The 25,792-nt window shown below is 39.0% G+C and overlaps 1 long non-coding RNA gene across 1 annotated transcript in view; it reads left to right on the top strand.

Moving 5' to 3' along the window:
• The window catches only part of LOC309673748, a 70,163-nt gene that overhangs the window by 34,844 nt on the left and 9,527 nt on the right, over positions 1 to 25,792 (top strand). Inside the window, exon 2 of the long non-coding RNA XR_014269340.1 lies at positions 12,266 to 12,362. This is a non-coding gene — a long non-coding RNA (uncharacterized lncRNA). The remainder of the gene's footprint in view (positions 1 to 12,265; positions 12,363 to 25,792) is intronic.

Below are 25,792 nucleotides of genomic sequence, written 5' to 3'. Positions count from 1 at the left end.
TATGGTATTTGTGCTGTGATAAAGAAAATATTAACAACTGTAGTTAAAGGTAAGTTGTTTGAAAACCTTAGGTTGTATTTCTAAAATAAAAGGATGTATTTATAAACTTTTGAAATCCACAAAAGATTCTGAAAGAAGAGAGCAATAAGCTTCAGCCAGTAGTTTCTTAAAGAAAGGGGTTTGGCATCTTGCTGTTCTCCCATTTCTTCCCCTTTCCTTCCAGAACTAGGCACAATTGTTGGCAAATTAGTGAATGTGAATCAGAATTTGAATTGGTGGAAAATTAAGTGTAAACACAGCATACACATGCAGGTAGACAATTTTTAAGAGGGGAGTTCCTATAATATTCTCTCACTAGCTAGATTTACTTTGTGTTCATTACCATAGAGCCAAATTAGTCTTCCATTAGACTAAGTGTATTTTTTTCTTGGTGTGAACTGACTTGAAATAGAGTTTACCTTGGTTTTTTGTAGAGGGTAAGGTCACCCCAGGTCTCACAGGTGTCTCTGGCCCTTCCTCTCCCTGCCCACTGCAGCCACAGGGAGGAAGGGTTTTGGGACTTGTGCTGAGTGGTGACATCACTCATCTGAAGCGTTCTTTGTTGTTTTCAATTTACCTTTGTTTTGTCGGGGTATTCTGTTTTAGTTACATTGATGTTCTTTATTTACCTCTGCTGTTCATAATTAGAGCTGCTCTTTTTCCTGAAATGGTTCTTTCATATGAACTCTAATAGTTTTCCTCTCATCGCTGTGCACAGTTGCTTAAGAACTGATTGGCAACATATTAAGACTTATTTTCTGTAACTTGTATAACACAAAGCTAAGTGACATGCTTGAGTGAGAAGAGAAGCAAAGTACCGAATCTGTGAGCACACGCTAGCCTGGCGGCAGGCTTTAGTGAAGGTCATTTTCCTTCGGAGCCTCATGCTGTGTTGATATACCCGTCTTCTCCTCAGCGAAACAGTGTTTGCATCCTGCTGCTTTGTGGAGGGATCACAAGAAACATTCTTTTGGGGAAAAGCAACCACTTCCCTCTGGAGAGGTGCACTCAAGTAACAGTTGGGTTTTTGGGTGAGGCTCATGATAGGAGAGATTTTCATGTGTTGAGTCTAGATATGAGGAAAGGAACCCTTACCTGTGCTTTTTTGATACCAAAGTATTTCAGAAAGCCAGGGAGGTGTGAGGAATACTTATGATCAAGGTATTTTTGTGTTTGAAAACAACCTGAGGCTGTAACTTGAGACCCTGTTGCAATGTAAGGGAAAAACTGCACGAGTGGTGTGATAGGAGTCCGTTCTCCTCTGGAGAAAACTTTGTGTTATTATTGACAACTTTTCTAGGGTATCTTACCAGCTATTTTGGGCAAGCAGTGTGCAGCTAATCTGTCTGGAGATAATGTTTGTAAAATTCTTAGAAATATGTTAAAAATCTGTGCATCTCTAGAGAGCTGTGGGAACACGATGATTGCAATCCTGTGCCAGAGTATGGGTTTGCTTCCCTGTGGTCTCGTCCCTGTGCTGTGGTGTGCTGTTTTCTTAACACTTTGGCTGTGGTGATTGAAATACTGGTGATGGGGAAGTCCTTTTAGGTCATCGTCTTACAAAGTACGTGGTACCCTCTAAAATATCATAAAAATATGTATCTTCAGATTTGGAAACATTCCCTTGTCAAGAAAAGACCTTTCTATTTACTGAATCAAAACTACAACTGCTAATTATTCTGTGCCCAAATACTGAAGCGATAAATGGGATGGTGGATCTTTTCTCAAATTTCAAATACCTTTCCATGTAACATGCCGATAATACTATATTTTCCAAATACTTGAAACTGGGCAGCAAATTGTTCTTGTATGTAATTGCTAGATAACCGTTTGTGACCTTTCTAAAAACTAGTTCAGCAGAGCAGTTTCTCATATGAATTATGAGATTACTTGCCACAGGTCAGGAGAAGATCCATTAACAGAGTGCACCAGTCTGGGCTGATTTGATTTGTCTCCCATCTATGGGACATCAGGACTGCAGAAGCTCATCTTCAATTCCCCTTACATCAGTCATGCTAAAACAAGGGAACTGCGCCATGTGTGGTAACTAGATCTACTGCATTTTTTTTCAAATGCTTCTGCTGAATCTCTTGGAATAAGAGTCAAACTGTATTCAAACCTAACTTTGGAGTGTATTGACAGATTTTAAGCTTGCTTGTACCTTGTAAAAGTAGTATTTTAGCTAAAGTTCAAGTGTTTTTTTCCTCAAAATCAATGAATAGTTGTCTGGGGTAACTAATAAAGCCAATGGGATGAGCTCTTTTGTTCGGGTGTCTCAGAGCTCAGCCCTCTCTCTTGGTAATCACTGTTGTGGCAGTATTGGATGGGATCTGTATTTTTCTAGCAAAATCGGCTTTTCCTCCTTGGAAGCTCAGGGTGCGGAGCTGTGTCCACGCCAGCCTGGCATGAGCCCATGCAGCCCCTGGAAGGGCACATCTTGCTTCTGTCCTCCCCCTGCTCCAACTCAGCTTCTCCTTCCTACCTCCTCCACTTACAGCTGTGTGCAGCTGCAGGGTAGGCTGGAGCAAGGGATTGGTCCTGCTGAAAGCCAACACTTCCAAAGAAGGGGGGAAGAGAGCTCTCCCCCACCATCAGCATCCACATGCCTTATATTGGGTTCAATTGGCCCTGTATGGCCTTACTAGGATGTTTCTGAAATTGACTGTCACTTACGGTATGTCTTTTTTTTTTTTATAAGCAGGATTTGTTAAAGTTGGGCATGTGCCCCACGTCCCTGCTCTAGATTGTTTGAATTCCATGTGATGCATTACTAATGTTTTCTTTCCCATGCTTTTCCTAATCCCGTCAGAAGCTAACCATCATGCATTTGTAGTAATGGTGCTGGTATGTTGTTAGAGTTGGGTAAAATCACTTAAGGACTGCCTTAGGCTCTTCATAGACACTGCCAGTGGAGGTTAAGGATCATGTAATAATCCTATAGATTTTCAAAACGTATTTCCAAATATATGGGGGAAAAAAAAAATCTGCTCTTGGCCAATTCAAATGGCCACGATACACCTGAGATGGTCTTTTCTGTGAAGTATTTTCCTACTTGTGAAACAGTTTGAACGTTTCTGTGTTCTCAAGACAGTGCGTTTTGAAGCTGATCTTGAAATTGAAAAATTTCAAATAAAGCCTGCTGGGTTTCACTGCAGGCACGCAGGCAAGCTTTTTTAGGTAGGAATAATGTCGACAGTACCTCAGAATGATTACTTGTCACTGAGTTGGTTTGTTCTTATTTAATTTAAGAGAATAACCATTTACTTTTTTTTACTAAAGTCACATATCTAGTCAAAGGAACGACATGTAACGTGGAGTCCATAACTTCTACCTAATAGAGCTGATTTCTAGCTCTCCTGTTAGTACAGCTCACCTAGCTGTGCAACGTTTCAGTTGTCTGATATGAATGGACAAATATTTTCGTGAAGAACTAAAGAACAGCCTGTTAATTTTTTCCCTCAAGATTTATAGGCACTTTTTATTTTTACATTCAACTGGTGGAATGTAAACCTCTGCTGGCATGTTTATTTGAATGAATCACTGGAACAGGCTTTTCTCAAGGCTTTTATTTAGAAGAGTAGTCATGTTCTGCCCTGAAGGACTTAAGGAAGCAGGTGAAGAATTGATTTGTTCCTGTATATTCTTGACTGTGATGGACAATGACTCAAATGGACTAGAGCACAAGATGCTATTTGGATTGAGACATTGCTGAAAAAGAAATGTTCATGAGTAATGGGTACAGGTTTTGTGCTGCTGTTACTAATTCTTTTATATTTGATTTTTTTAGCCTGGCATAAGATAAAAGATTTTTCTTCTCTTTAATGGAAATTTCTGGTGTACAGAGTGCATTTCATTAAGTAACGGACGTGGATAGTGGGTCCTTCTGCGTGGTGGGTGAGTAGGGCGCTTCTGCTGTGGCTGAGATGAGCTGACAAGAACACCATGGTTACCTTCTGGAGGAGTGCTGCTGGTGGCGGAGGTGTCACGCCTCCTCCACAGGGCTTCTGTGGCTTGGGAGAAAAAGATAAATAATTATTTCCTGGCCTCCCTAAATGCCAGTGTTATGCCCTTGGCACATCACATCTTTTTTTTAGTTTTATGTTCTGTAACATTTGTAGCTTCTCAACTTTGTTAACTGCTGTTTGATTACATTGGCCTGGTGTTGCAGGTGTGAAGTTACTAACATTGGTGACCCTTCCCTTAAAGAGTATCTTTTGTAAAGTAGAAGTAAACTCAGTTTTCTGCACCTAAAGAAACAAAAACCGCATCGAAAGCTACATTATCACCTTTATACTTCAGCATTACATTAAGTCACTTTTTTTCTGCTCTTGTACATCTAGGTTGTATTTTTTCCCCTGCACTAATGAATACTTACTGAAGTGCAGAATCTCAATTTGTGTATACCTTTTTGGCATTCCTATTAAAATCATGAGTTGTTCAACAACGGATTTTTCTCTGTGTCCAAGGGTATCTATCAAATTTGTTCCAGAAGTTAACTCAAAATACCCGAAGTAATCTACCTGAAGTAGCATAATTTCTCAGTGCTAGCACTGAAAAAAGCACAAAAAGTACATATTTGTGAATTCATGCTTCTGTATGTTTACTGACAAATAAGAGAATCCTGTGCTGATCGCTGGACATTCAAAATCTCTTTATTTTTAACAAAAGAAGGAAAGATGTGGACTAGATTTTCATCTATACCTGGTCAGCTTGGGCGCAGATGGTTCTGTAATAGTGACACCACCTTAAGAATAGTGTTTGAATAATTATGTAGTGCGCAGATGTGGACTGGGTAATTTTTCTGGCCTTGAGTTGAACAGTTGAAGCTGGGAATAGACTTTGATAAATCCTTAATGGTTAGCTATATTAATAGTCTCTGGATTCACGAGGTACTTTCTTACATTTCTCTTTTGGTTTGGGTTTATTAAAAGTCGTATGTTCAGAGTGTTCTGTAACTCTCTTCCCTTCCTTCCCACGGATAAATGAGCACCGTGTTCTCAAAATGTTACATCTCATTTTATGAGTGAAACTGCTGCAACTTTGGAATGGATGAGAATCCAGGCAGATTCCCAAACTTGTTTGTTCTGATAAAAATCTGCTGCTGTTCATGGCTGGACATGTAGTTTGAGAGAAATTATATTAGCATTGAATTTTCTTTATTGTGTGTAATTTTGCTAATATTCTTGGAAATGCAAAGGTAGCTGGTTCTGCTGCAACTCAAATATTTTCTCATTTGAACATGAATATAAAATTTAATTTGTTTTTCCTTCACCCTCTCTCCTCAGAGATCTATGAAATTACCCTCTGTTTTAGATTAAAGCTCTTCATGGAAATTAATCATTCTGACCCCTGTGAAGTAAATATTATTTTCATTAATGGGAAAATTGCAGAACAGACAAGTAAAATTGCTTGTTTGAATTATGCAGAGCTCTTAGACGTGGTCAAATTGCTAGACTGTGCCGGTTTTCAATAAATTCTTTGCAAAACTTTTTTATGTAAGCTGTAATAATATTGATGCAGTCTAAGCAGACAGAAAAATGCTGGTTTTGTTTTCTGAAGAGTTGCGTGACCAAGAGGATAACTGTGAACTATTGTTTATAGAACAGTATATCTTGAAATGTGGATAAATGAGCTATCTACTGAGAGGAGTACAAAACCGTCTGTAACTTTCCTGGGAAAGCAGGCAGAAAACCCTCTTAAATTTTATCTTAACCTGGCAAAGAGCGTGAAGGTCCTTGAATGGGCAGAGAAACCCCCCACTTTAATGGAAATTACCAGGTCTGCCAAGCGAGTCAGATGGGGGTTGAGACATGAGGTGCTTGTGTTTTATGGAATAGCAGATTATCAGTTCCCATGAAATGCAAGTGAAACAGGGGCTTCTCCACTGAAAATGGAAACCCTGGGTGCAGCGGGAGGGGAGTATCTTCAATTAATTTTGCCTCTTTCAGTAGGATGGAATAACGCGTTCTACTTTATCTGAAAGGTGATGTGGATGAATGTTTTCTTTTCCTTGAAGGAAGGCTTGTAACATAGGAAAGCAGAAGTTTGGTTGCATATGCAAAAAACTTTCTAGCTAAAGAATTGTCTTTTTATCATAGTTGAATTTTGAATTAGGGATAAAGCAAGATATAATTTATGGAGTGTGAAACTTCTTAGAGATTACTAGAATTTTCAGTTTGACAGTTTCAAAGCTTTTGAAGACTGAAAAAATTCTCCTCAACAGAGCAGAACTTTTCATATGCTCTTGAATATTTTGAAAATATATTGATGTAGTTAATGCCTCTTTCAGTGAATTTTATAGGCAGTATACACCTATACAACTTCTATTGTGAAGCTTCCTTGGGTAGCAGATGTATGGTATATGTTTCTGTTGTGCTGTGAAGGGGATCGGAGGCTTGTACTAGCGCATACGCAGTTAACCAAAATCTGCATTTGGCTATTCCTGGCTTTATCCTTTACCACAAAAAGTGTTTAAGTAGTGGAGTTTCTGCAGTATGCCAGTATATTGTGAAAGATGGGGAAATTTAGAAACCCACTGGATTGGTGTGTGCAGATGCTGTTCAGTAATGGCTTTTAGTTTGTTCACTGTATGACCTTGAACAACTCCTTTTCTTTCTCTTGCCTTGATTTCCCTTTCTTTGTATTTGGTTTAATGATATTTACCTTATCTGCAAAGCACTCTGAACCTTTATCAGTGGAAAGCTTCCTAACAGCGGCATATTCTCTATGGCGCTTCCTCTGTTTTCATTGACACGCGGCTTTAAAATTCCAAATACAGAAATCAGTCGAGATGTCAGCTCAGTGTTTCATTTCTTTTAACAGCAGTCAAATGGATTGAAATTACGTATGAAAGGGGGAAAGGGAAAATGGAAAATGCGTGAGCTTTCAAATTGTGAATTTGCAAATTCTTTGCTAAATTTGCCCTTTATCCTTGCTCCACTGGTATTTTCTGCCATAGACAGATTTTTAGTTCTTTGCTTGGCAGCAGTAACTCCTCCTATGGTGGAAAATCCTGTCTTATAGCTTAGCTGTGACAGAAAGCTAGGCCGAAAAACAAGCAATAAGACAATTTTTCTGAAGAGAAAAACTAACTTTTAAAAGAAGGAATATTGGACAGCAAAAAGGATGGGTCACTGTTTCATGTATGGGAAAAAGAGGACTTCGTTTGCATTTGTTGTTAGTTTTCTCCATTTCAAACTTAAGTATTTGCATTCCTTACTATAAAGTGCTTCCTTTTGTCAGGGATAACTCCAAAGTTCACATTTTCATGGTTGTGCTCTATAAATTCCGTGATGTTTCACTTCAGTTAGTTCAGCACTAGACAAAAGCAGTAGATGAGAAGCTCTTTCCAGTCAGCAGTATCTTCTTGGTACAGGTATTTTATTGTAGGATGTGCAGTTGCATTAAAGGTCAACATGAAGCCATTTGTACGCTATTACAGTCATCTGCTGTGTGGCTAGAAAAACCGGCCTCAGTGTGAAAGTGTGTAAGCCATAGTGGTTGTGAATAATAAGGAAAGGTTATGGCTTACTGCACTGAAATGATGTTGTGAACATTAGAAGAAGCCTTTTTAGATGAAATGAAATTTAATAAAATTTTCTTCCATTACCCCTTTCGAGACAAATGTTAAGAATTACAGTAATTGATTCCTGGTGACAGGGCAGCAAAGGAATTAATGAATTAAGTGCAATGTTACTAATTTTGATTGATACCGTGTAATTTTGAAGTCAAAGGTATTTGAATTTGTATCAGGCTGCAAATCTGCATCAGACTTCTAGTTTACCCTTGACAAGAGCAAAAGACCAACACACAAAATGAGAAAATCCAGACACCCCCCCCATCTGAGCTGAATCTCCCTTCATTCAGAAATTGAAGTATAATATAATTTCAGATCTCTTTTTCTATACTGCTATTTTACCAAAAGGTATGAGAAGGTAAAAAGGTGTCACTAGTTCAGCCTTCTTCCTTGTTAGTAGCATATCTCTGAGAAATTCCTGAAGGTCTTAGTGTCTGAAAAGCAAAAAGCAAGTATTCTCTCTGAATTTTGATATCAGCAGCTGCAGAGAATCCCCTGACAGCCCTCTGTGCTCTTCTAGGCTTTTTTCTTTCCTAAGAGCCTTAGTCTGACTGGAGATTTTAGAGCCTGACAGTAAAAGGCAGCCTTCCAAACTACTTTGAGCTGTTCTATTCTCACTAAGAGGAAATAAAACTTCATTTTACCTAAAAGTGAAATTTATGGAAGAATACAAGATAACAGGTTATTCTAGCAGTGACTCTTGAAGCAAATGTTCTTTAGCTTGACAAGCTGAGCATGAAAGGATACGCTTTATTAGGATGCAAATTCTATGTATGCCATTCATTTGTTGTGTAATATTTTCATGCATTTTTGGTTTATTAGAATTATACATGTATTAGTATGTAGAGAGGCTTTATTAATGTGTCAGAAATAGCATTTCACTATTCACCAGGGTGAAAGTCAAGACGGCTATAATTTCAAAGTTTGATAGGAATCTATATACCCTCTTTTATAATAAATGACTCCAATTTTCCTAGAATAAGGGATTTCAATTCTTACTACTTTTTATGCACCTTCATTTTTTGTATTTGTTTCTACATCACCTTACTTCTTGCTTCTATTTTTCACCGTTTCATATTAAGTGTTTCAGATACTCCTTTTTTTCTGGAGGTTTTACTGCTGCTGAGTTTTATACCTCCCTTTGATACTTCATCCTTTCCTGCCTTTCTGACCCAGAAGAGCTTGTGCCTCAGCAAGCTTCAGGAGCAACTGACTTGAGTTTGAAGAGTGGTTTTAGGAGCTTAGCTGTGACTTCTAAACATGCTGCCTTTGCTTGCCATATAGGTTTGTCCGAGTCAGCTGGCTTGGTGCTTTTTAAAACCCTGTCTTACCTGTGTTTCTGATGCGTATGAGTAATAGCCATTAGTGCTTAGCAGTTGTGTAGTTGAAAAGATGTATAAAAATGGAGTTTACTTTGTAGTAGTGTTATTTATCAGTTTTTGGCATTCAGCATCTTCAGTGGCAGCATACGCTTGGGTGGAGATGAAACTTAGAGCCCTGTGAAAGCTTTAGTTGGAGGTGGCCTTCCAGCAGGACTGCTCTGTAGGCTGTTCTCCGTTGTGGCGGTGTAGTGTGGCTGCAGGAATTCAGTCATCAGCTCGGCACAGGGCTTTGAATACTCAAGGGAATTAGGTGCTGAAGTCCTATCTCCTTGTGACTGAAGCTCACTAAATAGGTTGCAGGCTGGTGTCCAAGGCCGTGGGTGCAGCAGCAGCATCTTTTCCCCGCAAGACATCATCTCATGTTTGTTGAAGTTCATTGGTGAAACTTGTCCTGGCTGTCTTCATTCCTTCGGTAGTAATTACAGTAATAATAAGCTAACACATGTGTGTCAGAAGCCTTTTGTTTTTGTCATGAGGGAAAGACAGACTTATTAAAAATATTTTCATTGCTTTATGATGGCACAAGAACACTTTGTGTAGACTTCTTTATTTAGAAATTATAATGCATATAGGTGGTGCCTTCCTTTAAAAAAAAAAAAAAAAAGGATGTTTTCCACTGTTGCTCTTTTTTTTTTTTTTTTTTTTTTTTTTTCTCGTTTGAAGGTCTGGGTTAGTTAATAGGGCATCCTGAAAGGCCTGCTTGCTTTTCTTGGGAGATGAATGGACTGAAGGCTGTGTAGGCTAGGGAGGAAAATGGCTTTTTTTTTGAGTGTCTATGAGAATGAAACATCTGAACTTCTCGTAGCTATTTTCTCAACAGTTTCGAATACTGTTAGATTCTGCTGCGAATAAATGGTAGCTATTCTTAATGTTTCTAGAGAGCATTCTCTTTCTCCTTTTTTTGAAAAGGCTCTGGCTACAATTTCAATACTTCCTAATGTTGTTAATTACATAAGGCTTCTAAAGCTTTGAACTGCTGTTGTGCAGGTGACTTGCTGCTCTGTGAGAATAGCTTTTGCAGGATGCGGCAGAGAAGTGGGGGAAGTGAAGCATTCCTTGGGTAGGTGGTGGATCCTGAAATCAGGGGGATGAATCTGGAAGGGTTCCTCATGTTGCTTGTAGTACTGCATATTGACATCTGGAAAATAGCTAACAATCCTTTCAATTCTCTTCAAGTAACACATTTTAGTTCTTTCAGGGGTGATGTAAGAAAATAGCCTTTTTCAGCAGAACCAAGTTCTTTCTTCCCTCCCCCCTTAAGTACGCCTACACCAATGTTTTTTCAGCTCTGCAAGTGTGTTTTTTCTCACTCTCTCTGCTGTGTAGGCGGCCTTCCCAATCACAATTGAGCTTCACAGGCAATCTTTTTTTTTAAAAAGTTGTCTTTACACAGCTTGTCTATAATTTAACACCAAAGAAAATGGAGAGTTCTGAGTTAGAATTATGATGCATCTCAGTAATGCTTGAATAGGTGAAGAATTTCACCCTAAGTGAAACAAGGAAAATTTTTCTTGACCAGAAGGCCACCACCTGCGAAAATTATTTATTTACCTGCTGCCCAAATGACTTGCCAAAATGTCAGTAGCAATCACAAGCAGGTGGATTTTAAACCTTTTACTTGCTTCATTAGACTGAGTTATAATTGAATTTTTCCACCCCAAAATTAGAATGTGATTCTACTTGAAAGAGACAGGCTTGGTTTGTTGGTAATATAAAAGTTAAAATGCTGTTCTTCCTGGAATGTTACTTATTTTAAACATGAGTTCAGTTCTCTCTACCTTTTGGAAATTGCTTTTGCTATACTTGATGATTATTTTTTCATGTACTGCAGCTCTTTTGATGATGCTTCTCATTTTTCCAAGGTCTTAATTTCACACAATATTTTGTAAATAAGCCTAAACTTAACTCACGGTAAAAAAAAATCAAAACCTCTGAAAGCTGTATTTTTAATTGCTTGAAGGAAGATAGCAATAATTACTTTCTTGAGCTCTGTTGATAAAGCTGTCTGGCACTTAAAGAATTTTGGTTGATGCTAATGTTCTGGCTACCGAGTATGCAAACTATTCAACTCTATCTAGAAATAACTGTTGGGAGAGTAGCAAAGGGTGACTTAAAATTATTTGCTTATCAACCTATCAAATTTCAGAGATAAATGTAATAAAATAAATAGCACTTGTACCATGGTTTTATGTTAAGCTTAAGCTGGCATTGCAGCTGAAAGCAGCCGTCCTTGTCTGCTTATCCTGTCCTGTGCTTTTTCTGCCTCACGTCAGCACAAGTGCTTACGTAGCCATGCAGTGAACTGGATTGCAGAAAACCAGGTTGGAGAAATGATCTAGGTCTTCTCCTCCAGTCTCCTTATTTAGAATTGGGTTTTAATCTGTTTCTTTGATATGATTCACCACACATCTCTAACACGTGAGCTTGGTGGGAGTAGAGGAGGACAAAAAGTTCATTTGGTGGTATGTGTTATGCCTCCAGCTTGTGCCTCTGCAGAGTTCTCAGGACTCCAGCATCAATCTCCATGGTTACATCTGTTTGCCCAGTCTAATTTTAGAGGGCTCCTATCATCTACAGATGTAAGCCTTTTGTAGCAATAGTCAGATGTTAAGGCTAATGCTGAGACAATACAGATTTCATTACAGGACCTGGTAAATAGGAAGGGCCAGCTTTCATAGAATCGTAGAATTGTTTGGGTTGGAAGGGACCTTGAAGATCATCTAGTTCCAACCCCCCTGCCCTGGGCAGGTACACCTCCCATTGGACCAGGTTGCTCAAAGCCCCATCCAGCCTGGCTTTGAAACTTTTTTCCTTGCTACTCTTGGAGACTTCTTAGAGGGCTGCAGTTGGTGACTTGGATAAACTCACTCCTGCTCTCTCTTGTGTTTGGTATGTGTGGTAGGCTTCATGTTGAGCAGTGAGGAAAAAAGTGGGCCACAGCACTGCTAGATGTACCCTTTCTTTCAGGTGTAACCAATCTCCAAATGCCTGGTGGAATGTATTCTGAAAGAAGATAACTTAGTTCAGAGAAAGGGTGATAAAAGAAAAGTTGGGATTGTCGTAGTGAAAAACTTCTCATGCAGGCTTTCTCAGATGAGTAAGCTAGCTGCAAAAACTTAATAGGTACACGGTTTTATAAGTCTTCATTGTTGCTTTTGGCTTCTTCCAAGCACAGTTTCCACAATACCCTTTACCTTGCGGAAAAGATTTCAGCTGTTTGTTTCCCATTCAAATGTTGTTCACACACGCATGGTCTTTCTGCTTCTAGGTTTCACCGTGCTATGATCCATCTGAAGCTGGTTGTGACAACCACCAGGAATTTTTGCTAAAGGTGCACGTGCCTGCCTTCTCAGGAATTTGGATAGGTAAGAATGCATGCTCCACTTCCTGTACCATCTGACAGTCACCCTTTGGAGTAGTGCTAGTTGCCACAAAATCATTATTGGCTTAGCGACTGCTGGTAGCACGTAGTGTTTCACAGAATACGTAAGGGGTGGTCTCCAGCAGGATGGTTTGCCTGGGTAGGCTGGCTGCTGCCGAGTGCCAGACTGTATCCCTGTCTGTTGCTGAGTGCATCCTCCATGTGAGAACTTTTTTCAAGAGGGAGATGCAAGGGGACTAGATGGCTACTGAGTCCCCTCTTTCTACTAGGTATTTGTAGAAGTGTTTGTAAAAGCAGATTGGACTCTGTTCAGGCTGTGACAGAATGCTTGTTTTTATCACATTTTCTAAAACACAGTAGTTCTTGTAGGTGGTTTCTTTTATTCTACTTGCGAAACTAAACTTGTGTTGTAAGGAAGAAAGGGATGATTATTCTGAATGTGCCTGATTCTTGAAAAAGACTGGCTTTCAGTATGTGATCTATCCTTTCACAGAGAAATATAATATACTTTTATGGAGCTTTTGAAAGGATAAAAGGGATGCTGCATATCTGCCCATGCAGCCTTGCACTCTGCCTTGTATCAAATGCAAGTCCTTTGCGAGTGTGTAATGACCTGGTTCAAGAAGGCATATCAAGAAGGTTGCAAAGATGCAGTGTGTGGTTTTGAGGGTAGAGGGAGGAGGGATAGGGAGCAGTGGCATTGGTTTTGCAAAGATGGGCAGGGATGGATTTGTTTTCAGACAAATCGGCTACCTGAATTAACTCCGCATGTTGTGCAAGCTGTAGTGCTGCCTGAAAGGAGAACATCATCAAGATCTGAACTTAGATCAGTTTAAACTGATGTGCAACCAGGCAGTAGAAACACAGCCTCCTCCACTGAACAGATTTTGATGACCTGTTTATTAATTGATGTTGAAAGCTATAGGTGTAGGATATGCCAAGGAAGTCCAGTCTGGAAGTGACAAGCAGTTAAATAAACATTGCTACTAAAGAAAAAGCCCTCCCTTGTAAAATCAGTTCATCAGTCTGTGGGGTGCCTAAAGAAACAAATAGGTTTCTTGTTTGAGAGCATCTGCCCTGTAGTTGTTGCAGTTGTTTTGGACAATGTTGTTGTGTCAAAAGTGTCAGTTTAAAATCTGTTCTTCAGAAATACTGTCGGCAAAGCTGCCGTGTGTCGGCAGAGGACTGCTTAGCCTCTGAGGTTTGATTTATTGTAGTAACAACACCTTTCCTTCAGAGGACATATGTATTGGAAACAAACATGTTTGTTTGGGCTCTACAGGAGCCCTTGGAAAAGGCTGGTTTTATTATTTTATCTTTCCCCTGGAATCATCTTTCCTTTTTACTTGGCACCATGTGTTGATTTTTACATGCAATCATTATTGTGCTCATCTTTGATAAGTAGCTCCCAAAGTTACGGATAGAGAGGAGTGTTGTCCATCTCTTTTCCACCACACAATGCAAAAGTTTTTGAAGTCTGTGGTCCCAAGAAACGCATTTTGATCCTAAACATTGTGTAGTGGGGCATGGACAGTGAAAAAGGGCTGTCTTGAGTGATGAAGTTAAAGCAGTCTCTTAGCTATTAATTTAACTAACCGGTGGAAAGTGAACAGTTTTTCCCCCTTGCTATGCTTGTATTCCACAGGTTTTTTTCATATACATTCCATAAAGAATGTCCAAGTAATTAAACTAATTTTGCCAGTGATGCTGTCACCATGTTATACCACTGAAATACTTACTGAAGGTGGTTAAGTTCCTTTTTATTATACACATGCAATTTTTGTCCACTAATGGAAAGTTTCCCAGTGGATTTTTTTAAATCGTTAAATTCCAGCTTGTAATAAATCTATTTATACAATGTTTTATTTGAAACTTAATTTGTTTCATTAGTAACAGTTCCTATTTATTAGCTCATAAGGCCATAGTCCTATAGACCCGGTCTTGTTTACCAAAATTCACGAACAAGTTTTACTGTTGGGAGTTTAACATTTTAGTAAAGCATATCCATGTTAACAGGTAGCTTTTTTTAAAAGTAGTAACATGCTCCAATAAAGCTGATTTTTGCTTATGTATCAAATACAGAATCTAGTTGGATTTGTAAAGATATTTAGGTGCAAGACATTCAGCAGCTTAAGCTTAGTTTTGTTAGTTTCCCCGCATTCTTCTGTTGATATTGACAGAATAAAACTTGTAAAATTCTGCCTACAACTTAACCTGAGACTGCTTATTTCTCCTTGACCTACACTTAGAATAAAGAGGAGGACTTGGGGGAGGGGGGAGGAGGAAGGGATGGTCTCTCTACCTGAGTGGCTGATGTTGACCTTAAGTTATATTTTGTAGGATAGCATTTAAAGCTGCTGGTTTTATCTGTACTGTTCTTTTCCTGTCGACAGGTTGAAGCCTCGTGGCTTCATTTATCACTGGTAATGAGGCCTGGTTGCCTGCAGTGGGGTTGGGGTGGGAAAGGTTTTGCCTCAGTGATCCTTCTTCTTTCACAGGGACGTGTTTAAGAGTCCATAGTGCTCTGTTGCGTGTAATGGGAGATGGCAGCTGTATGGGTATCTTTTCTCTGAATGGCTAGGAGGAGATGCACAGAGTTGTGTACAGAACTGTGTTCTGTTTTTATGTTTTTCAGGTCCCCGTCCTCTCTGCCCTGAAATTTCACCAAGGTTTAGTTGGTGATTGTACAAACGGTTTCTGTTGTTAGGATTGTGTAGGTCTGTACTTAAAGCTGTTTCCCTGAGGAGTCTGGAGAAAGTTAGGAAAAAGCCCTGCGATTAGTCTTGGCCTCCTTAGGTGTTGCTTGGGGAGTGCATGTATGTGTTTTGTATGCACGCATGTACCTGCGCACTCGGTGTACCTGAGAGGCAAAGGGAATAGGGGTATTAGATGCTCTCATTGATGTGCCTTCCATAACTTTTTTGTACTGTGGTATTGCAATGATAACTACAGTTATTATCTTTAAATGGAAAAGAAATAGAAAGTGCTTAGTATATTTTTACCTTCTTTTATGTTTAAAAACAGTGTGGCAAATTATCAGAAGTTGGCATGTGATAGTTGGGAGATTATCTAATGTACTCTAGAACTGAAGAATTGCAATTGGACCACTCAGCAAAACCGGATAATGTTCTTAATAGCTAAATCTGTCCTTTATAAAAGGAAATGGGTGTTCATGAGAAAAGCCTCACCTTCATTTCATTGTGTATGAGACTGAAATAATTGTATATTCATAAACTAAGTGTATATCAGAGAATGAAAGGAGAAAAGCTTGGATCCCATTATTTTTTTGGCTACTGGTAAACTGGTGAGAGTTATATGCTTTGATTGCTGTTTTCTGTTAGTCCAGAATGACTGAAGACTTAATGGTATGGATTGTAATGATTTACTTTTTATGCTGTTACCTGTTGACTAGGCAGGCCAAGAATGAGGGTACATATGCTATGTCTGCAAACTTCCTCATCTGAAAATGGTTAGGCACACCCAAGTTACCTTTAATCTAGATAGCCTGGATTAGAAAAGATTGCAAGGATTTAACAGCATGGATTTTAGCATAGCTTGGTTGAGGCTGTCAAGGAGTCTGGGTGCTTAATCACTGCAATCCTGTGCCCTGGAAATTGAGTGGGTTTTGTAAAACTCATGATACTGAGTTCTGTAGCTTGCATAAATGTGGAGAGCTGTTGGTAGATTAAATACATATATTATTCTGTGTATGAATTTTTCCTAGTTTTACCTTTAATATGTGGAATGTAGTATAACTTAGAACTTGTAACTTTGTACTTAGTACTATGTATGATTATAAATGTACGCTGATTAACAAACAAGATGTTTTCTGTGGTTTATCCTGCTATATTAACACTTTGTGGGACTGGCTGGTGAAGAATGAGAAACCTTGGTATTTTGAGTTTCTGCATGGCTCAGCTTGCATATTACTAAAGTACTACGTGCTGTGCTTCTACTTCAATAGCAACAGATTTCTGCTGTTAAAATATTTTTCATTTTTGCAGGTTAGTAATAAGAATCGGCAGTTAAATCTGAGACGCAGAACAGCAGTGGAATCTGTGAAGCAGGAAAAATTAACAGACTGAATTAAAAATTCACAGACTGAATTAAAAAAAACAAACCCACAAAACAAAAAAATCCCAACAAACACCTCCTACTCCTCCCCCCCCCCTCCCCCCCAAAAAGAAACCCAACAAAACAACCCACAAACAAACCAACCAAAAACCCAGCAGAAGGGACCATAGAGTAGCATAATTTGAATTGGGAACTGTGAACTTCATTCCTGTGCTGCCGTTGAGTACTAGTGTTATTTCACTGCTTTTTTACTTGTAGATGGAAAATGCATGGTTCCTTTGTAAAAGTGTTTTGAGAACATACGCAACTGCTACTACTACAACTGTGTTGACTATTATTAGATTTTCTAAATTCATGCTTCAGAACAGATACATCAAGGTGAAATATAGCATTTATTGGGAAGCATCCAGTTTCAAGGGAAAAATTTGTGGGAATTTGGAAATAAGCAATACTTAAATTATTCCATCTATCTGAAACCAAAAGAAGCCTCATTTCTAGCCTGAATTTATTTATAGGTGTAGTTTCCCGTCACTGGTGGTTCTTTTATCTCTCTGCTTGATGAGAGATCAAATTCATTCCTTCTCTTCTTCCCTGTGTTCTTCCTATAGGCTTTCTAATTTTTTTTTCCTCCAGTGTTTCAGCATCCTTCTTGAACTGTAAAATCAAGAACTAATTGCAGTTTCTCTGTGCCAAACAAAGTAACATAACTGCTTTGCTCTCTGATTTGATATTCCTGCTTGTTTAAACATTAGTGGATTGCATAAGATTAGCCACAACTGTGTGTTGTGAGTTTTATATTGCGTACACAGATTCAAGCAAGCTAACTAGTAAACTGGAGTAACGCACAAAGCTGTCACCTGTGAAGATCAGAGTTCATGCTTTCCACTTGAGATCAGAGAAGATCAGCTTACTTTTCAGTCTAATTGTATTCACTGCTTATGCATAATGCAAGACCACAACTTAACTCTGCTCCATTTGATGAAAGATAAAGATCAGTGTCTACTAGACAGTATGATGCTAGCTTTACAGATCCCATCAGCATGAGGCATTAGTCACGTCTTTTTATGTATATAACATAGCATACATGTATATACACATCATAATGTGAATGAGGCTGTATAGCTTTCACATTAGTAGTAATGCAATTAATAAATAGTGCTTCCTGCCCATCTTGATTTGTATAGGTTTTCTTAGCATGGTGGTCTCTATGCCTTATTATATGTTCATAGATGAATTTATGTAATCAGTCATTAGTTTATCCCATTGTTTCCATATTTAAAAGCTTGATATGGTTCTTTGGTACCTTGAAGCTATGCTATTTATTATATTGACCTTTAATACCACTAATATTTCATTTGACTGAGTCTTTTTCAACATATATAGATTATCATAGTTTTTAAAACAAAGGAAGCTTACAATTTGCAGAGGTTAAAAACAATTTTATAACTCAGGAGGGTAGCTGAAAACTCAGATTTAGCTCTACATGTGCCATTTTGACAGGAATAAGTTGGATGTCTTAACATGTGCTTGAGCTGCAACCTCTCCCATGCCTGTACCTCTTCAATAGGAATAGAAAGGGGGAGGAGCAAAATTTCTCATTAAATCTCATTAGATTTTTGCAGTTATGTATATTTGAAAATCTTTTCTCTAAACCTAGGGTGGCAAAGTCTTTTAAAGTTGAGAAATTGGTTGGATAGAACTAAATTGGGATGTGGTGTGGTGGATTTTTTTGGTTTTATTGCTGTTGGGTGTTTAGCATGTGTGCAAGCCTTCATAGGCTGTGTGGGGATGGTCCTCTCCTTCATCCACATCAGTGTGCTGTTGTTTGTGAGGCTGAGTGTCTGGACGTGTGAACCACTCTAGGCTGCGTCTAGAGCAGTGCTGGCCTGGCCAGCCTTTAGTGCTTTTGGTTCTTCCACTCCATATGCGCACCAAATGAAGGCAGGAAAGCTGTTTCCTCATCCGTTTGTTGGGTCAACCTGTTTACTGGGTCCCACAGATTTGGAATTGTTTAGGTAGCTGTGACAAGAAATGCTGAAGAAGACCTCTTTTTCTTTTTTGCTTCTTTGGCCCCCCCCCCTTTTTTTTTTTTTTAACCAGCCTTGTCAGTACTGGTGCAGCATGCCTTCTGAAGACCTTGGCTTCTTTGTGTGACAGTCATACCTTAGGGGAAGAGCCACTGCTGTTCTCGCTTCCTCATGCTGCTGTGCTGTTGGTAATGTGTTTGTAAAGCCCATAGCCCGGAGGTGCTGTGTGCATGTATATGTAGTAGTATAGATACGACTTTTCAGGATATGAGGAAGCACTGAATAATCATTGTTTAAACTCCAAGTTAAGTTTAATATATTTTTTGTGTGCCTTTTATTTTCTTACTCTGTTTTTTCCTTTATTTTCTCACTCTGTTCTTTTTTCCTTTATTTTCTCTACTGCTTTTAGGCATTTACTTTTTTCAGCATAACCTGCTCTTTTTAGTTCTGTTCTCCCTTCTAGCACCTGTGCTGAGGCTCTTTGCAGAGGGTGGCTGAGGAGAAAGGTTGATGTTGAGAACCAAGGCACCCTTCTTTCCTCTGAGAAAGGGTAACTGCTGCTTTAGCCTCTCCTCTGAAAATAATTGGCTGTTGGGAGGAGGTTGTTTGGAAAGAGGATGAGCTGCAAAATGACTGGGGCCTGAGTGCCGTCCCAGCTGGGATTAATTTAGAATCAGAAGTTTATAGCATTCTTTAAACATTTACATGCTCGGCTCTGAGGGAGTGAAAGGAGACAGACGTGTGTTCTTTGCAAATCTTTGCTCCTTGCATCTGTCCTTGGCTATAAAAGGGAAGCAGAGGTAGGTTTGGCAAGACTGAAAACTTGAAAGAGAAGAGCAGGTAGAGGCAGTGGCTATTTAATATTTTTGCTGTGGAATTAAGTTGTGGGCCAAGCACATTCTCTTGGATTGTTCTGCAAAGCAGTTGTCATTTCTTCATTAGTAAAGGCTAATCTAGGTTTTTTTAGCTTTGCTTTTATTAAATTGGCTCAGATGTAGAGAGGAATGTTGAGGCTCACGACCATCTTTATAGATACTGGAAAGGTATTCAAAAGAGCAGGTTAAATATTTGGACAAGTTGGATGCATTTTCTCATACCTTAAAATCTTAATTGTTGTCTTTCATCCAGAAATCCAGTGTTACAGTTATCTTACTGTATTTGGTCACATCAAAGTTCCCTCTAGCCTCGTGGTGCTGCCTCTGACAGAGCACAACAGTAGATGTAAATGGAGGAATATAGGGCAGGTTTGTAGCTTTAAGCTTAATTTAACATCTGGTGACTTCTAGCTCAGAACTTTCTGAATCAGAAAATCTAGCACCTTTTGCTCTTTGTTGCCTTTCTCTTATCCTTTCTAATTCTGCAATATCATTTTTTAATTGGGAAGAACAGAATTGCATTTGGTACCGAAGGTAGAAATTTTATACAGTTGTATGATAAAGGACCAATGTTCTTTTCAGAATAATTCCTAATGCTGTGTATGGGTGGGTTTTGTTGTTGTGGGCTTTTTTTTTCTTTTTTTTTTTTTTTTTGGTAAGCACTGGAGTATAAATTGATGGATGCAGATACCTTCATATCATTCAGTGTAATGAATTCTGCAAGGAATTCAGAAATGCCAGGTAGTACTGGTAATACTTCTTCTTATCATACTTGATTATCTGGTTGGTACAATCACCCACCTAACAGTGGGTGCTTCAGAGCTGTGAATCATTGCAGCATGTGAAATTTTCCAAGGTTTGGGCTCCTGTATTCATGGTTAGGGCTTAAACTTCCCTGTGCCTACTCCAGATGAATAATACCTCTGCTGACATGTCCAAAGGCATGCGTACTGCATTTTTTTTTTATTCTCTATTTTTACTGTTACTCCATGTCCACCAAGTAATATGGCTGTTCGTTTTTCTGGGATAGCAGTGCAATCACATACCTTCAGTCCATAGGGGCCCCCAGACAATGAACAAAATGGTGTCGGTGCTTTAAGGTCACTCCTGGAATTGTTCATCTACAGAGCAAAGAGGATTGTGGCTGACCTTCTTCTAACATTTTTATATAATCAGGATTTAAGCTGTTTTCTAATTTTGCCTATTAAATGAAAATGGAGATTTAGCCTTTCTGTTAAATGAGTGAATTCTGAAGGAAATCAATGTTAGAAACCTTTTGAGACCCTTTGAGCTTTACCATACGTGTGGGAAACTGCAAGAGTTTATTATTACATACTCTGAAATTCTGGTATGGAAGGTGTCAACAAACGTCACCACTAAACAAAATTTTAAGATGCTACAAAAGCTGCATAATATTTTATAACCAAAGGACTACAGTTACTAGTGTGTTTTTTTTTTCCTGACAGACTTCTTTTTTTGGCCATAATTCCATTATGGCAAAAATATGAGAGGTTTTCTTCCTTGTCCTTCGGTAAACCATGAAGAACTGACACCTTTCTCTTCCCTTTTTCAAATAGAACCAACCCTTGAGGACGAGGTTTGGGTTTGGTGCTCCAGCTATGAGCCTTATAGAGACTCGTGTGTTCTGTCATCTCAACTGCAAATACAATTTACCTATAAAACAGTTTTATTCTGTGTTAATACCTGTGCAGTGGTTATGCTCCTGTTCTAAATTGACCAGTGAGGCATTGAAATAGTTCCTCTCGCTTGGCTTTTGGATTGTCAGTGCTGCTCAGGATCATCCTAATGATGGCCAAGATTAATTTAAAAACATCTTTCTTTCATGCTTATTTCAGCTGGTCTTTCTAGGCATAAAAAGAAATAATCATAAATTTCTTATTTAATCTGTATTTGCTTGCTTTTTTTACAGTTTAGCTGTCTGGCTTACAGTATTAGTTTATTTTTAGCACAAGTGCACCAGACCTGCAATTTCAGATTTTGTGTTTGAAAAACAGTGTTTGTAAAGTAAGTGCTTCTGACAAGGAATTGCAGAACTAGATTGAAATGTTTTTAGTAGTAAGTATTATCAAAAATCAGAAACAGCTATGTTAAAATGTTTTTGTACTTTGTGGTAGAGGAGCATACATGAGTATGTTTGATTTCTTTCCAGTTTTATAGCACCAAAATGTAAAGTATATTGAAGCATAGAGGGCACAGAGATGTTACCTTGTAGCTCGAGTTCCTAAAATATTATACTTCACACTACACAAGAAGGTGGTGTTTGGAGAAGTCTTTTTCCTGGTTTGAGTGGCTGATACATGTATTTATACCTCTAATCCCATCCCTCCTCCTTTTTTTTTTCTTCCATTTTTCTTTGCTGCTCAGAAGGGTATCTCATAGCATTTTAAAATAATGATGAAAACACTGGAGGTAATGTACTGTTAGGTAAGCTTAAGCTTGTTTCTTTAAAGTACTTATTGTAGATTTTGAGTCTGGAGCTTTTATTGCTGTGGTGTTTTGTTTTTGTTTTATTTTCCCCTGAATCAACTATTTTATTTTTTATTTAAAATAACAAAGAATTCCTTTAGATAAGGCAGTGTTCCTGAAGGCAGGGGCTGGGAAAAAAGGGCATCTATTTTAACTGGAAAAAAAAAAAAAAAAGATTGCAGAGACATATTTTACGAGGCGCTGCTTAGAAAGCAACGTGGCAGGTGTCATGTTTTGTGGTGGTGGTCGTATCTTCTCAGTGTTGGTTGCAGTGCGGTAGCGCAGAGGTGCCAGTGTTTGTGAAAATCCGTACAGCTGTTAGTACATCTTTGCCGATGCAGCGCAGTTACTGCCAGGCACAGCTTGCCCTTTTAGTCTTTGCTTTTCAGAATGATAAATGTTGCACACTGTTTCATCGTTTTACAGTAGCTCTTCATTTGTTATGTTCAGGGAAACAATAACCTCACATTCTTGCATTTTTCCATGTGGCTCTTTATCATGACAGTGTCCTGCTTGCCACGCTACTGACTTCTGTGCATCTCTAATTCAAGAGAATTTAAGAATTTGAAAAGGAAATTCTGTGAAATGTTTTTTCCTGCAAAACAGTTGATTGTACACATAAAAATGTATATAGTGTGCTGTATATTCAGGATGAATGTGTTATTTGACTTTGTAAATATAGACAATTCAAATTGGAAGAAGAAATAATTGGAAGATGCTTCTTTTTGTAGCTTCAGAGTTTGGGAGTACATTGTCACAAAGGTGAACAAATAAAACATACTTTGATTTTTTTTTTCTTCTTATTTGATCGGGATATTTTTGATAGGGGAAGTCTAAAACAAACAAAAACCTTAATTTCTATGCTAGACAGAAATACTTGTGTGTATGTGCTGTTTTTTAAACTTGCTTTGATGATGTCTAAGCTTTCCTAACAGCTTTTGAACCTGTTTATTTCCATCAGTTTGATGGACAGATACAAGTCTCAATGATATTAAGTTCCAAATAGTTTGTGCAGAGTGGTAGCTTGATTGGAGAAAAATGCAATGTATTGCCCTGATGGGGTGTGCGGTGTGAGCAGTTCTCAGGGAATGGAGCTAAAATATTAAGTTGTGGAGATGGAAGATGCTTTGGAGCAACAGGGCACAAATCAATAAGAAACAGAGTTTTCCTAATCTTTGTTAGTCATGATAGACTTGCTTTTATTACCTTGTTTTTTACTTTTACCCCATGTTCACCAAATAATTTTTGCTTGTAATCTAGCATTGCTCTAGGAGAGCTGTGTAATTAGTATTTTTTAGTGGCACATGTGCACCTGGGTGATCTCAGAGATGCTTTGGTTATGTAGGATACACTCTAACAACAGGTAAGTTAAGTTCTCTCAAATTTTGGGGACAATAGTCAGATTGGATGTTAATTTGAAGAAAAACACATACAAAGAAACTGCAAATTGTGTTGAAGGTGCAGAGGCTATGGGTTTGTCAGGTAGTGGAGAAATTTAGAGAATATTTAGAAAGATATTTTTATGCCTTCTTCACCTCTATGTTATGCAGATCTAGTGTTTTTTCTTGTTGTCTCTAACAGCAACGCTTTCTTTTGAGCTTACGTGAATCAAAGAATCATAGAATAGTTCAGTTTGGAAGGGACCTTTAAAGGTCATCTAGTCCAACCCCCCTGCAATAAGCAGGGACATCTCCAACTCGATCAGGTTGCTCAGAGCCCCGTCCAACCTGACCTTGAGCGTTTCCAAGGATGGGGCATCTACCACCTCTCTGGGAAACCTGTTCCAGTGTTTCACCAAGCTCATTGTAAAAAATTTCTGCCTTCTATCTAGTCTAAATCTACCCTCTTTCAGTTTAAAACCATTACCCCTTGTCCTACTGCAACAGGCCCTGCTAAAAAGTTTGTCCCCATCTTTCCTGTAGGCCCCCTTTAAGTACTGAAAACCTGCAATCAGTTCTCCCTGGAGCCTTTTCTTCTCTAGGCTTAACAACCCTAACTTTCTCAGCCTGCTCTCATAGGAGAGGTGCTCCAGCCCTCTGATCAGCTTCGTGGCCCTCCTCTGGACCTGCTCCAACAGGTCCATGTCCTTCCTGTGCTGAGGACTCCAGAGCTGGAGACAGTACTCCAGGTGGGGTCTCATGAGAGCAGAGTAGAGGGGCAGAATCACCTCCCTCGACCTGCTGGCCACACTTCTTTTGATGCAGCCCAGGATACAGTTGGCCGCCTGATCTGTGAGCGCACATTGTTAGCTCACATCCAGCTTTTCATCCACCAGTACCCCCAAGTCCTTCTCGGTAGGGCTGCTCTCAATCCCTTCATCCCTAAGGCTGTATTGATACTCGGAATTGCCCCAACTCGGGTGTAGGACCCTGCACTTGGCCTTGTTGAACTTCATGACGTTCACATGGGCCCACTTTTCAGGCTTGTCAAGGTCCCTCTGAATGGCATCCTGTCCGTCAGGTGTGTCAGCTGCGCCACTCGCTTGGTGTTGTTGGCAAACTTACTGAGGGTGCACTTGATCCCACTGTCTGTGTAATTGATGAAGATATTGAGCAGTACTGGTCCCAGTATGGACCCCAGAGGAACACCACTCATCACCGATCTCCATCTGGACATTGAGCTGTTGACCACTACCCTCTGGATGTGACCATCCAGCCAATTCCTCATCCACCAAACAGTCCACACTCAGATGACCCTGAGTGTAAGATAGCGCTGTAAATTCCTTTGTTAGGGAAAGTATTTTGTATTATCAAATAGATTTAGTAAGTATTTTAAGTCCCTTTTATTAGTCTGAAAGCTTTTGCAGTGTGTGTTTTAGTGCATGAATTACACTGTAAGAGTATACAGAGTAATGATGGATCTGTCACTGGCAAGAACAGGAGAAACCTCAGCATTGTTTACCTTTATCATGCCTATATGATCAATATAAAATGTAACACATTCGGACAATATTTTGTGTTTTTCATATAAACCGGACGGTGCTTTCTTGTATTTGGGCAGGTACAGGCTTCTAAATCCAGTAATAAACTAACTTTTATTTGTTGGAATGGGGTCTAATGTAAAATCATCTTTATTCTGACAAAATACTTTGCAAAATAAGCTTAACTACCCCAACCTCCATCCCCCAGAAAAAAAGCAGACCTCAGTCCTGGGGAGTTTTATTGATGGTACTGAGGCCTCTGGCTAATCTTTTCAGGACTGAAATCCCTCATAATGACGCAGAATTTCTTTTCTGGCCTTCAGTGGGTGTTTAGACAGCTGTTTATTCTCCAATGTGATTTTTTTTTTTTTTCTTTTTGTCTGTGGTTAAGCATGTGGATTCTTGAAGATTTACCTGATATGTAGAAAAACTGTTGTCTAAAAATGGAGATGTTGGACCAGGAACCATGAGCTTTGAATTATACTGCTGCTTTGCCACAGGTTAATAATACTACTGTCTCTTAGTCATTGTTCTTCCCACATAAAGTGGTGGTGGTTTTTTTGTTTTTTTTTTTTGCCTTTTAGAGGCATTGAGACTTCACAAATTGCATTCTCATACTTGGGAACTGCTGGTTGTGAAGACTTGATGGTGAACAAGGTTGGCGTTGCAATATTTAAAAGCTCACCGCTGTTTGTTCAGACTTACAAGGTCCCAAACAATAACAAAATGTAGGAGATAAATACTTTTAGAATTGTTTTCTGATTGAAAATGCTATGTTAGGAGAGAGATCAGCCTTCTGTAGGGCAATAACACCATCACTATTCCCTATTTTCTGTAGCATTTATCTCCCTTCAGGTGTAATGGTGCTGCCCTGTTCAGATGGATGTGGTAACTTGTGGTGGTAACTTGTTTTCTTTTACCATGTTGTTTTATGTTTCTCTCCAAGTGGTTTGCCAGATTGCTGATGGTTTTTTTCCGTTAATGCAGATGTAAGGCAAAAGGCAAATGTTAAGAAGGTTTGTTTTTAAAG

Source organism: Vanellus vanellus (genome assembly GCF_965231255.1).
Source record: "Vanellus vanellus genome assembly, chromosome: 6".
Lineage (NCBI taxonomy): Eukaryota > Metazoa > Chordata > Aves > Charadriiformes > Charadriidae > Vanellus > Vanellus vanellus.
Note: the sequence above shows the minus strand (reverse complement) of the source record. Positions and strands in the feature narration are given on the sequence as shown.